This window comes from Phascolarctos cinereus, unplaced genomic scaffold (assembly GCF_003287225.1).
Source record: "Phascolarctos cinereus isolate Bilbo 61053 unplaced genomic scaffold, phaCin_HiC Scaffold_4;HRSCAF=312, whole genome shotgun sequence".
In the NCBI taxonomy this organism is placed as follows: domain Eukaryota; kingdom Metazoa; phylum Chordata; class Mammalia; order Diprotodontia; family Phascolarctidae; genus Phascolarctos; species Phascolarctos cinereus.
The window spans coordinates 265,065,714-265,084,759 of NW_027555847.1; the positions used below are offsets into that span (position 1 = coordinate 265,065,714).

At 40.4% G+C, this 19,046-nt stretch overlaps 1 protein-coding gene across 1 annotated transcript in view; it reads right to left on the reverse strand.

Annotated features, from left to right (window-relative positions):
• The window catches only part of FBXO10 (F-box protein 10), an 89,222-nt gene extending 85,994 nt beyond the window's left edge, over window positions 1–3,228 (reverse strand). Inside the window, exon 1 of the mRNA XM_021004614.2 lies at window positions 3,130–3,228. The gene's annotated coding sequence lies outside the window, so the exon portion shown is untranslated. The remainder of the gene's footprint in view (window positions 1–3,129) is intronic.
• Window positions 3,229–19,046: the final 15,818 nt, after the last annotated feature.

Below are 19,046 nucleotides of genomic sequence, written 5' to 3' on the forward strand. Positions count from 1 at the left end.
ACCCCCATCATTCAGGACCAGGGTCAAATGCCAGCTCTTAAGTCTTTCCTAATTCCCCTCATTTCCTCCAACCCCCAGGTGAAGTGATCTCTCCCCTACATGATCTCAGAGCACATTATACTCCTCTTAAGTACTTATATTTTAATTTATATTACATTTCTCAGTTTGCAGGTATTAGCTCCTTAAGGGCAAGAATCATGACTTATTTATCCTATTCCTCCTAGTGCTCATTACATACTGGTTAGTGGACCAAAAACTAAATGCAAAACTAACACAACCTTAAACTGTTTTGGAGACTGTCTAGTATAGTGGAAATGATAGGATGCTTGGGTGCCTTGCTTGGACCCCAATTTCTCCTTGGCTTCAGAAACACTATCCCTGGCAGTTTCCCCCAGCCCAAGGACACTGCGCCTAGCAATTACTCATGAGTGGGCCTCAGCAAAACACTTACCTCTCTCCCTGGTGCAGTTACAAAAGCTGGGTGAGAGAATGCTGGGCTGCTCCCAGCCCTAAGATCATGTCTCTGGAAGCCTCCTAATTCCTTAGTAAGCTCCTGTCTTGTGAAAAAACTTTCCCTCGTTGCAGAGCATTCTCTAATCAGGACAGAGAGAGAGGGGTGTGTTGTCTGGTCCAAGGAGTTTTGTCCCTGGCTGGCCCAGGGACTCATTTCCTCCCACCAGATTCCCAAGATCCTCTGACATCCCCCTCCCTGTCTGGCATACTCCCTACACTTTCCCATCCATAGCTCCCAAAGACACCTGGACCTTTAGATTACCTAATCAGTATCCCTGGCATTTCTTTCCTTCGTCCTTTTCCAAATAAACCCTAACTCCACCCTCTGTCTCTTGCAGGTTCCTTAAGAATCCTTGCCCGCTGAAAAGTGTAACAATAAATCTTGGCCAACTTGACTCAAAGAATGCTTGAGTCTGTGAATTCATTTCAGACCACCCTGTCCTGTCCTTTGGTCTTTGAGGGGTCTTAACCTCTCAGACTGCAACAGAAAGAGAATTTGACTTGAAACTAGAAGACCTGGGTTCTAATTCTAATTGCCATCAAGTACCTCTGTGGCCTTGAGCAGATCACTTAAATTCTATGGCCACAATCCCTTACCTGAAAAATGAGGGGTTTAGACTAGACAGAGGTTCTTAGCCCAGGTCCATCAACTTTAAAAAAATATATTTTGATAACTATATTTCAAATATAGTTCATATTTATTGTATGCATTTTAAAAACATTAGATTTCACCAGGATTTCATGACATAAAAAAGGTTAAGACTTCCTGGGCTATCAGATGAATCTCATCTGAAAAATGAGGGGGTTGGATTTGATGGCCTTTAAGGTCTCTTCCAGTTCTAAATTTAAAATCCTAACATCACCAAGTACTTTTAAACTTTTTTAAATGTTTCTAGTTCTAAGCTTTCCTGTTCAATTAGTTCACATAAGCTACATAAATATTTGTAAATACTCATCATAAAGAACAAAAACTTGGAAAGCCATTTTCCAACACAAAATCTATGTTTAAAAGAAAAAATAAAATAACATTCACCAAAAAGTCCCATGTGATGAAATTACTCTGCAAATGGAATTTAAGTCTTCTTTTAAAGACCTGAGGGAACCCATTAGATGAAACAATAAAAAAGCAAAACAAGTCTCTCCACAATCACCACCTTTGGAGGAACTTTCTATATTTGGCCAATGAATAAATAAACTCTTTACTCTATGTGCATCTGCATTTATGTTTTCTGCCTTGTGTTCTCACAGGGTCAAATCATGACCTCCTGAGGGAGACAGAGATGTACAGCAGAAAGAAATTGCTATTCAAACACACTCCTTTTTCATGGAAACTAGCAGAATTACACAAATTTTTGTTTCAACCTCAGCAATATTCTGCAAAAATCTGAGAACAGAAGTTAAAATAGGAAACCAGTCTTCTTCCATTTAAGCATAACTAGCTTCTCTATAAGGAATGCAGGCACACTTCCCTGACTGCCCTGACAATCTAAAATCCGTGTCAAGTGTCTCCACATCAGCACACAAACAAAAATACAGACACACTGCCCCCAAAGACAAAGACACATCTCCAGACAGAGTCACACAGACAGACGCGCATAGTTACAGAGACACAGATGAAGAGACAGACACAGAGAATCAGAGGCAAAGAAGCTCAGAGAATCAGAAACATGTTGGCAGACAGAGACAGACGCACAGAAATATGAAGAGACAGAGACACAGATAGATGCAGAGACAGGCATAGACTGAGATGCAGATGCACAAAGACAGAGACAGACATACAAAGATAAGCACAGAGACACAAACACGGAGAATCAGAGACAGATGGAGGGGCACAGAAAGACACAAAGACAACCAGAGACAGACTAAGAGTTACAGACAGGAACACAGAGATAGGCATAGAGAGAGGCACAAACAGACACACTGAGAGACACAGTCAAAAAAAAACCAAACACCCAGGGACAGACGAAGACTGAGCTCGGGGCGTAAGAAGCAGACACAGAAACACAGACACACACAGAGGTAAAGCTAGCTAGCCAAGCCCAGACAGAGGCACAGAGACACAGAGGCAAAGCGAGATACACAGAGACAAACTCAGACCGAGCTACGGACATACAAGGATGACAGGCAGAGATTGACAGACATACCAAGAAAGACACAGAGACCCTGAAACTCAAGGAGATAGGGAGGCACAGAGGCAGAAACAAAGACAGAGGTAGAGAGAGGCACAGAGAGACAGAAACAGGGGCAGAGACACAGATACAGGGACAGACAAAGGGAGACAAGAGTCACAGAGAGCGATACAGAGACACACAGAGACAGGCACAGAGAGCACGGAGAGACACAAGAGACAACCCAAGCACACGGAGACAGAGACACAGAGACAGAGACACAGAGACAACCCAAGCACACGGAGACAGACAGACAGACAGACGCTCACACAGAAGGCGGGGTCAGGGGTCCTGGCCGGGCACCGCTGGGTCCAGCGCTCCCCCACCTCGGCCCCCTCCCCATTCTCCCAGTGGCGGGGGGAGGGGCGCAGCTTTTCCCGGCTCCCCCTTCCTCCTCCCCCCGGCCTCGCGGACCCCTTCCCAGAAGCCCCCGCGGTGGCAGCCTCACCTCAGCGCTGTCCCGCCAGCTAGCGCTGGGCCCGCAGCATCGCGCCCCCGCCCCGGCACAGGGAGCCAGGGCCGCCCGGCCGCTCCCCGCGCGCTCCTCCGGCGCCCGCGGGGGGGAGCTCCTCCCTCCTTGGGCTCGGCTCCTCCTCCTCCCCCCTCCCTCTCCCAAGCCTTCGAAAGCTCGTTGCCAGGGGGCTCGCCGCGGTTTGGGAGGTGTCACGTGACGGAGCCGCTGCGGGGGATGCTGGGATCCGGCTGGAAATCCATCTAAAGGGGGGGGGATTCCACTTAAAGTTGGGGTTCGTTGGATTTCTAGAGCTGGAAGGGACCACCTCAGAGGCCATCCAGCCCAAACCACTCATTTCTACAGATGAAGAAACTGAAGCCAGGGGCAGTGAAGTGGCCAGCCTAGGGTCACCTAGGCAGGACTTGAACCCAAGTCCTCTTAATGCTGCTGGACAAGTCCCAGAGAGAATACTTCCCTTAATGCCGAATTTTTACCGTAAAGCCACAGAATGAGAAAATCCAATAAGGGCAGAATATCTAGAGTCCATCGTGATGCCATTTCTCATAATCAGCCATATCAATGATTTGGTATCAATTCAGATGTTCCACTGAGCTTTCCCTTCAACGTCTCATTGCTAAGGGGAGGTGACTCTAGAACCAGCCCAGTGAAATTGAAACAGCCTGCCTCATCACGAGGGTTGGTATTTTATCACATTTGTGCAAGTTTCCTGCTCCCCTTTTAATGTGCCTAAGCACCTATGAAATATGGAACTGGCCCGGAACATACTTGTTCTGTGGAGGTGTCAATCAGGGGAATCTTGATCCAATGCATCCTTTCCCCTCCCCCCTCCCATAAAATGGATTCGGTGAGGATCAGATATCATCAGATATTATCAGGGTAAGGTGTTAGATTTTTGAGTGGCTTATTTGTATATGAAAAGTTCTGGAAATTCAGCTGAAATTTGGCCCAGAACTATAAGTAGGTATTTTCACCACCCATTCATTTATATGAGCAAGTGGTAAAGATGGAGAATTTCATTAAAAAAGATGGACCCTAACCAGATAGAGTATATAGCAAGTGGATAGAGAAGCAAGCAGTGGAGATAGAGTGCTTAATCTGGAGTCAGGAAGACCTGAGTTCAAATTTTGCCGCAGACTCTGTGTGACCCAAGGCAAGTCACTTAATCTTTGTCTACCTTAGTTTCCTCATCAGTAAAAATTTGGAGATAATAATAGCACCTACTTCACAGGGTCATTGTGAGACTCAAATGAAATAACAAGTAAGGTACTTTGCAAACCCTAAAGCACTGTATGAATGCTAGCTACCACTACTTCTACAGGGGTAGCTAGGTGTCCCAGTGGATAGAGTGCCAGGCCTAGAGTTAGGAAGACCTCAGTTCAAATCTGGCTAGCTGTGGGACACTGGGCAGATCATTTAACCTTGTTTGCTTCAGTTTCCTCATCTGTAAAATGACCTGGAGAAGGAAATGGCAAAGTACTCTAGTATCTTTGCTAAGAAAATCCCAAATAGGGTCACTAAGAGTTGGACACAGCTAACCCACCACCACCACCACCACTACTGCTACTTTTTTTTCTCTTGTATCTCTTGGAAGGTGCTGCAAGGGGAAGAGGGGGAGAAGGGATTTCTCCTTCTTACCCCTATCAGCCCTTACATCCAGTAGAACACAGTCCCATCTGTGAAGCTGAATTGGCAAAAGAAGTGGAAATTCTCTTGCCAGGAGATGGGATCCTGCTTAGGATATGAGAATCCCCTGTGGAAAAGTTTCTCCTGGTCTTAGGGTGTGGGTTCCCTTTCTTTCTGAAAGTGCTTAGTAGTCTTACATCCTTATGGCCTTAGAATGTAGTCAGAATGTCAACTGAGCCAAAAGCTAGAGACCATGGTGAGTGTAGCCAAGCAGTTAAGCAACGTCTGACGAAGCAACACCCAGCGGGGTCCAGTGGAACAGCATCCAGGTATGACTATAATACTAAAATCTGGGAAATAGCATGAGGGGTCCCAGCAACTATACAGCAAAGGAGGCGTGAATTGCTGTATCTCACATGGGCCTTGGCTACATGTGTTCTCTATGTTATGAAGATTACATTTTGTTTCTCGCTATTCCATTTAATAATAATAATGACTAGGATTGACATAGCTCTTTAAATGCCTTTCAAAGTGCTCTACAAATATCAGTAAATGCCTTTGCCTTGAGATAGGTGTGTCCTATGACTATTACAGGGCCACGCATTGGTAGGAGCTCTTCAGCTATAATTTTAGTAACATAAATCCACAGTACTTTGAACCAGGGGTAGTCATCCCCCAGCAATATAATCCTACCTCTGATATTTACTCAATTTGTGACCATTGGCAAAGCTCTTAGGCCCTTTCTATGTCTCAGTTTCCTCATTTGTAAAGTGGAGATAATGATATTTGTGATACCTATCTCATAGGATTGTTGGGAGAAAAATATTTAATAAACAGTAACTCTGTGTGTGAGAGAGAATTATAATCTAGTACTTAAAGAGATTTGTGATCCGATCACGATTGGCATTTTCCCCACTGACGGATGGCAACCCTTCCATACCTTAGTAATGGGCTTCAGGAATTGCTATGGCCAAAAAAAAATTTAAACTTGTGGCTAATTTTTTTTGCTGAAGAGCCTCTCTGGAACTTAGCTAACTGGTCCTTAACTGATTGACATGTCATCCTTCACTGAGTTGATAACGTGAAGCCTTTACAGTTTAGGGAGAGCCAGAGCCCATGTGCCCCACTGGCACAGCCCTTGAGAACAGAGGCCCCACTTAACATATCTTTCAATGATGAAATCAGGAGGATCAATTAGATTTTGATCATGTCAGCATGAAGGTTAATTTTAACTGGAACATTTTAATGGTTAACCCACCACAATTTGTCTTAGCTGTAGCAGCTGCAGAAGATCCAGAAAAGAAAGTTTCTTGCCACCAAGTTTCTTGGCACTGTTAAATGGTTTAATATCAGAAAATGTTGATTTTTAAAAGTGGAAATATTCATAGATTTTATCAGTGGAAGTAACAGTACAGATGAAGCATTAGCATCTGCTTGACTGCTACACTCTAAGGACCATGAAACTTTTCTATCTGACTTGCAGCAGATACTTTCCAGGAATGTGAGCTTCTTGAGAGCAGAGACTGCTATGCCCTTTTATTGAGGGGATTGTTCTGTGAAGTTTGGATTCAGTCAAAGGGCTGTACTTGAGGACCTAGAGGGCCACATGTGGCCTCAAGGCCACAGGTTCCCCACCCTGACTATAGCTATTTATAAACGTTTACATACATGTATATACTTCAGAGCAGACAATACTGATCCATTTATATGTCTCATAATGAGGATGAAGACCACTTACAAAATTCTAAGAAGCAAAACTATATTCTTATGTACATAATTAGAAAGGACATAGAATTACAGAGACCAGACGTTATGGAAAGACCTTGAGCAGGTCAGTTTTGTTAGCTCTGTCACTGGAACTGCACTAGAAGCCTTCTCCAGCATGTCATATAACCTGTCAGATCACGTCCTTTGACAGTGTAGTAAAGGAGAACCCAGGGCCACCTCCATGCTAGAATGAGGCACAGTAATAGAATTTTTGTGGCCATTAGTTGCCTTAGTTATAATAAAAACATTTACCCTCTTGACCTCAATTAGCTCAAGAGTAAAATGAGAAGACTACACCAGATGGCTTTTAAGCACTTTTCCAGCTCGAAATCTTTGATCCTATAATCCCAGATTCACCAGAGAACCAGTTTTCACTAGAGAACCAGATTATAGTTGCTTTAATTACATCACCCACATTGTCTCATTGTTATCATCGCCTTTTACATTGCTGTTGTTGCTTGTATTTTATTCTTTGATCCATTCATTATTCAGGAGGTCATCACCTAGTTGTTGTTTAGATTCGTAGATTTTGCTCTTATTCCTTGTATGAATCACTATTTTATTGAATAATTCTATTGAACAGCTAGATCTGTAAGGGATGTCATCTTTCTGCCTTTTTAACATTTATTTATAATTTCTTGATGTCTTAGCACACTCTATTTATATAATAGACCATGTTGTACCAAGAAATGTCATACTAAGTGAGAAAGGCTGTTGTTTGCTCTTTCTGTCCTTTGTAGGTGGATGGTGATACAGTAACAAGTTCAGGTAGGGGAAAGACTACAACTGCAGCAAAGTGATACAGTAAACAGAACACTGGCCTGGAGTCAGAAAGACCTGAGTTCAAATCCAGCCTCAGATACTTACCAGCTATATGACCCTGAGCAAGTCACTCAGCCTCTGTTTGACTCAATTCCTTAACCATAAAATGGGGATTAAAAATAGCACCAGCCTCCTAGTGTTGTTGTGAGGATAAAATGAGATATTTGTAAAATGCTTTGCCAACTTTCAAGTGCTGTCTGTTGTTGTTCAGTTGTGTCCATCTCTTTATAACCCCATTTGAGATTTTCTTGCAAAGATACTGAAATGGTTTCCCATTTTCTTCTCCAGCTCATTTTAAAAATGAGGAAACTGAGGCAAATAGGGTTAAAATTATTTTCCCAGGTTCACACAGCTAGTATCTCAGGCCAGATTTGAACTCAGGAAAATGAGTCTTCCTGACTCCAGGCCTGCTCTATCCACTGCACTACCTAGCTGCCAGTGCTATATAAAAGCTAGCTATTATTCTTATAGACCCAGAGGAATGGCCACAGTGATGTGGAAGGGTCAATCCTGCTGTAAGAAGGCCCCTTCTGACTCCACTTACAATTCATGCAGCTGTTTCCCAATCCTACGCCAAGCTTTCTGTCAAAACAGGTTAAGAAGCAGTGAGGACAGGAATTGTTTTTGCTTTTGCTTTTTGTAACCCCAGCTTAATATAGTATATGGCACATAGTAAATGCTTAATAAATGCTTATTGATTGATTGATTGATCCATGGTGCTGGTAGTACTATTATCAAACCTTACACTCAAACCTTCCCAGAGGTTAATATGGGAGAGTCTCAAAGAGGTGCTGACAAATCAGAGATGTAGCCTCAGATACCTCAGTAAGGCCTTATTATTGCAGCCTCACTTAATGCCAGAAGATTGATGACACACAATGGGAAGATATCAATCAAATGGAATGAAAAAGCATTTATTCAGTGCTTACTACATGTATATGCTAAGTGCTAGGAATCCAAATAAAAAACTGAGACAGCCTTTACTCTCACAATCACATTCTAATAGGGCAAACAGCACATAAAGGAGGTTCAGTTTTAAGCCAGAAAGACCAAGTGCCTATAGTTGCAGCTTACAGATCACCTAGAGAGGGAAAACATGGCTCCCCTCCAAACTCCAAGGCAAAATTAGTGATGAAAACCAGAGGAGTCAAACATGCTACCAAACCAGATTAAAAGATAATTGCAAATATTTGGCAAAATAAAAAAAAATGCAATAGCATGTAGATCATGTTAATATGTGTATTTCTAGGTCAATATATGACCTGAAGGGATCCTTATGTTTGGTTTTGTGGCTACCATTTCTATTTGACTTTGACACCACCAATGAAGACAGATAATTCTTGACAAATGTAATAAAATAATTAGCTGGCTGCATAAGAACCAGACAACAGAGAAGGAAGAATTTGGACATCAGTATAAAGAAATGGAGACAGTATGCAATTCCAACATTACTATGCTGTACCAGAGTGCAGGGGCATGACTACAGCATACCTAGTGGATTCCTTGGTGGTAGAACAGACTTATCCAAAAGTGCTTCTTCTAGACCCAATATTGAAGAAATGGACTAAGTGCACCAGAAGAGAGAGATGTCACACAAGTCTTCAAAAGTTGAACAACTCTCAGAGCCAAGATAGCGGAGTAAAAACAATAACTTGCTTGAGCTCTCCCCCAAACCCCTCCAAATACCTGTAAAAAATGGCTTTAAACAAATTCTAAAGCAGCAGAACCCACAAAAAGACAGAGTAAAACAAATTTGTAGCTCAAGACAACCTGGATGGTTGAAGGGAAAGGTCTATCACGCCAGGCTGGAATAGGAACACAGTTTGGTGTGGGCAGGCAGGCCTCAGCGAACCTGGAGCAGGCCTCAGAGGACTGAATCAAGGGCAGACTTCTCAACTTCTCAACCCACAAATGCCAAAGACAACTTAAAAGGTCAGTAGGAAAAGTCTGTGTCTGCTTTGAGAAAGAAGTGTGAGGTCCCAGCCCCAGTCCTCTAGTGTGGCCCCGAGGTGGCGGTGCCTCCAGAGCTTCTGGCCCACAGACTGAGGGGGAATCGAGTGGCTGATCAGAGGGGGTTTGCAGGGATCTCATTGCTGGTGCAGGATTCTCTTGCTTTGCTCACGCTTGGATCTGGGCCAAAGTTCTGGGTGGTGGTCCTGGGGTGAGGAGGAGTGCTGGCATGGTGGAGCTTGTTGTGGCTGTGCAGAGAAAATCCTCTTCATAGTTCCAAGGCAGAAAAGAGTGCTTGTGGTTACTCATAGACCAAAGCACAGGCCAGAAAAGGAGTAAACACCTCACCCCTTATCATACCACCTTGGAAAAACTGAAAATTTACAGGTTCCTAGAAGTATCTCTGAAAACGGCTGCACAAACCCCCTGATGCTTGGGACAGTACATTCTCCATACTGGAAGCAGACCCCTACCTTAACAAAGAGTTTATAACTCAAGTAATTGGCTGGGATCAAGAGCAAACTTTGCAAAAAAATGTCAGACCATAGAATCCTTCTTTGGTGACAAAGAAGATCAAAACATACAACTAGGAGAAGACGACAAAGTCAAAGCTCCTACATCCAAAGTCTCCAAGAAAAATATGAATTGGTTCCAGGCCATGGAAGAGCTCAAAAGGATTTTGAGAAGCAAGTAAGAGGAAAAACTGGGAAGAGAAGTGAGAGTGATGCAAAAAAATCATGAAAAAGAAGTCAACAGCTTGCTAAAGGAGACCCAAAAAAATACTGAAGAAAAGAACACCCTAAAAAATAGCCTAACCCAAATGGCAAAAGAGGTCCAAAAAGCCAATGAGGAGAAGAATGCCTTAAAAAGCAAAATTGGCCAAATGGAAAAGGAAGTCCAAAAGTTTACTAAAGAAAATACTTCCTTAAAAATTAGAGTAGAGCAATTGGAAGCTAGTGACTGTTTAAGAAATCAAGACACTTAAAACCAAAAGAATGAAAAATTAGAAAACAATGTGAAATATCTCATTGGAAAAACAACTGACCTGGAAAATAGATCCAGGAGAGAGAATTTAAAAATTATTGGACTATCTGAAAGCCATGATCAAAAAAAGAGCCTAGACATCATCTTTCAAGAAATTATCAAGGAAAACTGCCCTGATATTTTAGAACCAGAGGGCAAAATAGAAATTGAAAGAATCCACCAATCACCTCCTGAAAGAGATCCCCAAAGGAAAACTCCTAGGAATATTGTAGCCAAATTCCAGAGTTCCCAGGTCAAGGAGAAAATATTGCAAGCAGCCAGAAAGAAACAATTCAAGTATTGTGGAAACACAATCAGGATAACACAAGATTTAGCAGCTTCTACATTAAGGGACTGCAGGGCTTGGAATATAATATTCCAGAGGGCAAAGGAGATAGGATTACAACCAAGAATCACCTACCCAGCAAAACTGAGTATAATCCTTCAGGGGAAAAAATGGTCATTCAGTGAAATAGAGGACTTTCAAGCATTCTTGATGAAAAGACCAGAGCTGAATAGAAAATTTGACTTTCAAATACAAGACTCAAGAGGAACATGAAGAGGTAAACAGGAAAGAGAAATCATAAGAGACTTATTAAGGTTGAACTGTTTACATTCCTGCATGGAAAGATGATATTTGTAACTCATGAGACCTTTGTCAGTATTAGGTAGTTAGAGAGAAAAAATTATATGTAGATAGATAGATAGATAGATAGATAGATAGATAGATAGATAGAGGCACAGGGTGAGTTGAAGATGAAGGGGTGATATCTGGAGAATAAAATTAAGGGTGAGAGAGGATTATACTGGGAGAAGGAGAAAGGGAGAGGTAGAATGGGGTAAATTATCTCACATAAAACAGACAAGAAAAGGCTTTTACAGTGGAGGGGAAGTGAGGGAAGGTGAGAGGAATGAGTGAATCTTATTCTCAGGATTTGGCTTAAGGAGGGAATAACATACACACTCAATTGGGTATGGAAATCTATCTTACCCTACAGGAAAATAGGGGGGAAGGGGATAAGAGAGGAGGGGATGATAAAGGGGAGGGCAGATTGGGGGAGGGGGTAATCAGAAGCAAACACTTCTAAGGAGGGACAGGGTCAAAAGAGAGAATAGAATAAATGGGGGGCAGGATAGGATTAAGGGAAATATACTTAGTTTTTCACAACATGACTACTATGGTAGTGTTTTGCATAATTACACATGTATAACCTGTATCCAGTTGCTTGCCTTCTCAATGAGGGTGGGTGGGGAGGGAGGAAGGGAGAAAATTTGGAACCCAAAGCTTTAAAAACAAAAGTTAAAAAAAATTTGTTTTCACATGCAACTGGGAAATAAGATATACAGGAAATGGGGTATAGAAATCTATCCTGTCCTACAGGAAAATAGAAGGGGAAGGGGATAAGAAAAGGGGGAGAGAGATAGAAGGGAGGGCAGATTAGGGGAAGGGGTATTCAGAATGCATGCCATCTTGGGCTTGGGGGAGGGATGAGATGAGGAGAAAATTTGGAACTCAAAATCTTGTGGAAGTGAATGTTGAAAACTAAAAATAAATTAATTTTTAAAAAAGTTGAACAACTCGAATTTGTAGCCAAGGCAAGTGGCAGGTTAAAAATAGCATTTGAACTACTGTGTATAACTAGTCATTCTAAACACTTGGAAGTGGGCAGAGGAAGAGAAGTGAACAACATTGTACTTTTCCAGTACCGTAAACATGTGGAAATGCAATTTTTGTTCTGGAGAATAAAATCTACTTGAAATGGACACCATTAAAAAAAGAATGGAAGCTCACTGAGGTTAGGGGCTGTCTTACATTTGTATTTGTATTCCCTGAACTTGGCAGAGTTTTCAGCACATAGCAATCACTTAATGAATGCCCTTTCATTCAGATTTGTATTCTGGGATTACTGGTAGAGTTTGACCCATAAGGAAACTAAAGTATTATGTTACCTTTTGGCTCTTCAGCTGTATGCTCCTATAGAGAAATAGAAGATATGCCTGAAAGTAATAAGTAAAGCATTTAGTCAACCTATTAAGTGTGAGGAATTCAACATCATAGTACCTGATTCTTCCAGACAAAGATATATTTTAATACATTAAGAATACATATATATATATATATATTTAAATTGACCCAGTTCTTTAGTCCCAGATGAGTAGAGATCAGTATTTTTCAAAATGCAGTGTTGCAGGATCCTGAAGTGTCCTGAAGTTCTGTATGATTTACTTCAATTCAATAATAAGCATTTAATAGGTGCTAGGCACTATGCTAGAAATGGAAATATAAAAACAAAAAACAGTTCCTGCCCTTATGGTTCCATGAGAACATTTCAGTGCTGGCAGTATTATTTGGGTAATTGGGATGTGAGAGAAAAGGCAAGAAAATTGGCCTACTTCTATTTTGCTCCAAAATTTCCTTTGTACTCTTTTTATTTTAAAAAAATATGCTATATCCTAGACTAACATTTTTGAGTTCCATCAACGCATTCAAACAAAAATAGTGTTCTGTAGCTAAATTAATTGAGAGAATTCTGGAATAGTTGATCTTGAAGGACTCCTCCAATTACGTAGTTCTCCATCGTCACCTGGACAGCTCTTAGAATATTGTGACTAATCATAATTTTTCCACATGGCACTTTTCACAACGATCCATAACTATTAATTCTGTTAGTTACAATCCCTCTAGGCAGCTAGGTAGCACAATGGATAGAGTGCCAGGTCTGGAGTCAGGAAGATTCATTTTCCTGAGTTCAAATCCAGCTTCAGACACTAACTGTGTGACCCTGGGCAAGTCACTTAATCTTCTTGCCTCAGTTTCCTCATCTGTAAAATGAGCTGGAGAAGCAAATGGCAAACCACTCTAGCATCTATGCCAAGAAAATGCTAAAAGAGATCATGAAGAGTCAGACATGACTGAAAAATGACTAAACAACCCAACAACGATAACAAAGAATCATCTACATAGTACTATCCAATCCATCCTCCAATTCTACACTTTTGTACTTTCTGTCCCCCCATGCCTAAAATGCACTCCTTCCTCACCTCTCCCTTTTCTAATACCTCGTTTCATTTAAGACTCAGCTTAAACACTGCTTTTTCATGAAATCTTTTCTGGTTCCCCCTGACACTAAGGCACCCCCTTCCAAAACTATCTTGTCCTCATTTTCTATACACTCATTTTTATACATGTTTTCAGCTGCATTAAAATAAATCCCATGAGATCAGGGATTATTTCACTATTGTCTGTGTATGACCAGAGCTTAGGACAGTGATTGATAAATGCTCGATTTATTGAAAGCTCTATGAGCAGAGTGGAAGCTCTGCCAGGTGCTATGAACAGGAAAGGATGAAGATGGTCCCAGGAACCAGCTAAGAGAGTTTTCTAAGGTTGATCTAACTATAGAGAGACACATCACCGTTCAATAGCCTGACCACCTAGTGATGAATTTTTTTTTTTTTGGCCATGGCAGCAAAAGAAAAATAAGAAATGGTCGTTAGTCCTTATAACCCATCCTGCTACTACATGAGTGGTGAGAAAAGAAATAGAGGAAGCTAAGTATTAGAGTTTTTAGACTATCAATACTAAAGCTCAGTATTTTTATGTAACGTTGACTACTGTTACTCTAAATGCAAGATCTTTATACAGTGACCAGAAAGTAGACATATAGCTAGAGGAGCTAAATTATATCCATCTTGATATTGTTGCTACAAATGAAACCAGAAGAAAGGAAGTTGTAAAATGTTAAGGATGGATCCCAGGTATTCTTTGGGGAGGCAAAAAAAAAGAGTTGGTAAAGGGGATTTTATTGTACACTCAAAGTCAAATAGCAACATTATTTCATGGGATATTTGATCAGCATATATTACAATTATATATTGATCAATAATGTATTGTAACAATAAGTATTTGCAAAAAGAACACCATGAATATAATGACGATATACACACCATTAGTCACTGAAGACAAAGAGGTAAAAAGTTCTGTGAAGAATTTTATGAGACCCTCCAAATTAAATTAACATATACTCTGATATTTTGTGATTTCATTGCATAAGTGAAAAAAGATGAAGATGGAGACAATAAGAGATATAAAGAGATATAAAAATATGTGTGTAGATGTAGTTATAGATATGAAAGCATAGTACAGGAATTGAAATAGATTTTAACAGATAACAAAGGACTTCTGATTGATGTAGGAATTATCCCTGAGTTGTCTGTATACAGTTAGATCATCAGTTTATTGGAGCTGAGAATGTGATTTAAAAAAAAAAAAAAGGAAGAAAAATAGTGAAAAAATACATGGAAGACAATTGAAACAGCCTTGAACTATTTAAAAAATCAATTGACCTTAAAATATGGGAAACTGAGTTGGGTCCAGAGTTGTACCTCAGGGAAAGAAGGGCCTTTAGGAAACTGCAGTGTTCTCTTACTGACCTAAAGCTTCTCATGAAAGCAAAGGCCCATTTAAAAAAAATTTTATTGATTAATATATTTATTTTTAGTTTTCAATATTCACTTCCAAAAGATTTTGAGTTTTCAGTTTTCTCCCCCTTTCACTTCTTCCCCCCCCCCGATGGTATACAATCTGACATAGGCTCTACATATACATTCATGGTAAGCATATTTTCCCATTAGTCATGATATAAAGAACAATTAGAACTAATGGGAGGAATCACAAGAATGAAGCAATAAAACAAAACAACAAAGGAAAAGGAGAGCGAAAAGTATACTTCTGTCTGCATTCAGACTCAATATTTCTTTCTCTGGGTGTGGATAGCAATTTCCATCATGAATCTTTTGGAGTTGTCTTAAATTCTTGTGTTGCTGTGAAGAGCCAAGTCTATTAAAGTCAGTCATCACACAATGTGGCTGTTACTGTGTACAATGTTCTCCTGGTTCTGCTCATTTCATTCTGCATCAGCTCATGTAAGGACCATCTTTTTTAATACCAACATTCTACTGGTGTTGGTATATGACACTGATATGGACTATGGCTGTCTCCAAAGTGAATATCACACAGATGACAACAAAAGGGTTCATAGTGGATATGTGCAGACTATTACAATATAACCAATCAGGAACTCCAAAACAGAACAGGAATAAAAGGAATCATATGATACAAAGGGGACATGGGCTTGTCACAGGGTGAGAGAAAAGGAGATAAACAGGTGGGCAGCCAGAGAAATCTACTGGTGATATGACCTTTAAATGTCAGGAGAAAGCAAAAAAAGTCTCTGGGATGGTGGGTAGACCATCTGTGACAAAATTGTGGGAGGATATGGACAAAAATAATACAAGATGGATAGGTCTGGATAAATTATAATCAAAACTGTTTGGGGGGATTTCAGAATAGATGAGATCACAGATCCATTTCAGTATCAGAGTAGTTGAAATCAATCTGCCATACTTAGTTCAGGAGTCCCTAATTTTCAAATGTATAAATATCTATCAATATGACTTTCTCAGAAGGATTATTTTCTCAGCCTACTTCCGTAAGGCAATAAAGGAACATTAATTTCAACTGAATGCCTGAATACCATGCATATGTATGTATGTGTATGTATTAAATATATGCATATATGTGTGTGTGTCTCTAAAAATGGTCATAATAATAACTGCCCTACTTCATAATTATTATGATGATCACATGAGATAATTTGTCTAAAGCAATTTATAAGCCACAAAGTGATACATACATAAATATCAAATCTTATTATTCCAGTCTCACTTAGCCGAAGTATTCTCTTTAACAAACATTTATGATCTTGACAAAGTTCCAAACTTTACCTCCTATCTGTTAATGGGGATTATATAACTAGAGACCAATGCACCTCACCAACTCCCAAAGGTTTAATGATCATCTCTCTGTAGGTGACTTCCAGATCTATACATGATTTATTGCTTACCTATATTCTGAGCTCCAATCCAGCTATCACCAACTGCCTGATGGACATTTCAGACTGATTATTCTATAGGTACCACAACATGTCCTAAAACAGAACTCATTATCCTTTCCCCAGAGCCCAGCACTTCTGAACTTTTTTATTTCCACAGAGGGCACCACCATCTTTGTATAGGTTGCACTTCTCCCCTCCTCTCCGTGTCACACTGCCACAACCCTGGTTCAGGCCTTCAACACTTCTCACCTGTACTATTGCAGTAGCATCCTAATTCAACTCATAGCTTTCAGTCTGTCCTCTCTCCAATCCTCCATGTACTTGCCAAAATGATTTTCCTAAAGCACAGTCTAACCATGTCACTTCTCAATTCAATAAATTCTAGTGGCTTCTTCCTATGACTCATAGTATCAAATAGAAACTCCTCTGTTTGGTATTTAAAACCTTTCACCCCTCGGCTCCAACCTACCTTTCCATACGTTACTCCCTTCAGACACTCAGCATTTCAGATAGACTATCCTCCTTATGATTCCTCATCTATAGCATAGCATGCCTGTCTGCATTTTCACTGGTAGTCCCTCCAGCCTGGAATGCCCTTACTCTTTATTTGCACCCCTTAGAATCCCTAGTAGCACTCAGTTCCACCACCTCCCTGAACATTAGGCCTTTCTTAATTTCCCTCCCAGTTGCAACTAACCCCCCCCATATTCCCTTATGCCCATTCTGCATAGACTTATATAAATATATACAGCATGTTGTCTCCTACAATTGAACACACACACACACAAACCAGCCTACTTTCCCTTAACCTTTTTCATTTCACTTACTTTTCTCCTATCATTTTCTCAGAAATGCTATTCCCACACCAACTTTTGCTATACCACATGAATGACAGGATAAATCACGTTAGTTAGCAATGTATCAATCAGGGATCAATCAATCATCAATCAGGCAGAACTTAGTAAGAGCAAATGGACCACCTGACTGACCAGATCCTTATAAGAAAGGAAAGGAAAGAAGGAAGAAAGGATCATGAATCCTAATGAAATCCTTCTTGACCTTATTATCCTTCCTTCTTTCTTTTCTCCCTGCCCCTATAGCATTGCCCCTAATAAATAACTGGTAAGTGGATGAACTTGAAGCTTATAATCCATCTGTTTACCTACATTAAATTGAAATAGTCCTATACTCCAGAGGGCTATCTTGTAAGGCAAGAATCATTTAGAAATCTTTTAAATTTCCAATTTTTTATTCAGTAATAAAATAATTCAGCTAGGCCTATGAAGAAGGTTATATAAACTATCAAGATAAATTAATGTTTTTGTAAATATATATTGAAAAGTCAGAAAAGCTATGAAGCTTGTGAGAACTAATGTAGCCCCTTTCAAGTCACTAATTCTGCCACCCACCTTATAACCTTCATTGGCCACAGGACTTGAAATTCATTTGGTGATTGTTTATTTGCTTCACATCTGCCAGTGATAAAGGCTCACTTCCCACTCATCTCCCCCCCCCCAAGTGTTTATATATGATGAGAAAGCCAAAGTAACTTCTGTGGCTGTATTCTCAGAGGGTCACTAGGTAAGTGGGGAGAATTAGAGATGCTGTGCTGAATGGTTTAGCCCTTTAATTCAGTGGAAGTGTTCTCCCATATATAGCATTACTGCTCTCCTTTTCCAACATCCTTGGCTATAAGAGTTGTGTGTGGCTATCCTAATATAGCTGGGTAGAGAACTTTTAAGGTTATTTGAAATGGCATATTTGCTGTTCAGCGAAGGGTTTTTATTGTGTGCCTAAGCAAAGACTAGAACCAGAATGAAGCTGAAATTCAGAATATTAAAAAAATGGGTGAAGAACTAACCAGGGGTGGCAGCTGATTTCATTTTAGGGCTTGGAAGTTGATCGCACTTTAAAGCATCTGGTCCCATTCCCTTAATCCATAGATGAGAAAAATTAAGGCCCAAAGAGTTAAGTTACTTACTAAAAGGTCTTTTTTAAAAAAGTAAGCCAGGATTTAAACTTGAAAATAAGCTGCTATTTCTCAGGACCTCTTGCATCTTCAGATCACAAGGAGATAGCACTAATATATAAATTCATGTTAACATTTTTTTGCATTGCTATTTTAGGCAAGGGAGAAGAATTCTTGGACTTGGAGTAGGGAAAGGTTTCCTTGTACCCTTCTAGGTCCATATGAACTTTCTCTCTTTTCTTCTTCTGGCCTTCAAATAACCTAATATTGTTATGCATATGTATGAATGCAGGATAAAAGGGCTGGGGAAATATCGTCGAGGAAAAACAAGGCTCAAAGGATATGGAGCCAGCAACTCTTAATATAACCTTCTTAGATACTGGCAGATTTCTTTCCCACATCCATCTTTTTGACCAGCACCCAAAAGTTTGGATCATTTGTTCACACTTTTGGATAGCTTGGATAATTTGCTTGTTCTTCAAATGTTCATTTCACTTGGTCCTCAATGATCCTGTGTGCTAGATAGTACAAATATTTATCCCCCATCTTATAAAGAAACAAATTTGTTGTACAGTCATTTTTCAGTCATGTCTGACTCTGTGACCCCATTTGGGGTTTTCTTGGCAAAGATACTGGAGTGACTTGTCATTTCCTTCTCCAGCTCATTTTACAGATGAGGAAACTGAGGCAAACAGGGTTAAGTGACTTGATCAGGATCACACAGCTATTAAGTATCTGAGGTCAGATTTGAACTTGGGTCTTCCTGAGTCCAGGCCTGTTACTCTATCCACTATAACACCTAGAAACAAACTAAGTTGTTAAAAGTACCTGCCCAACGT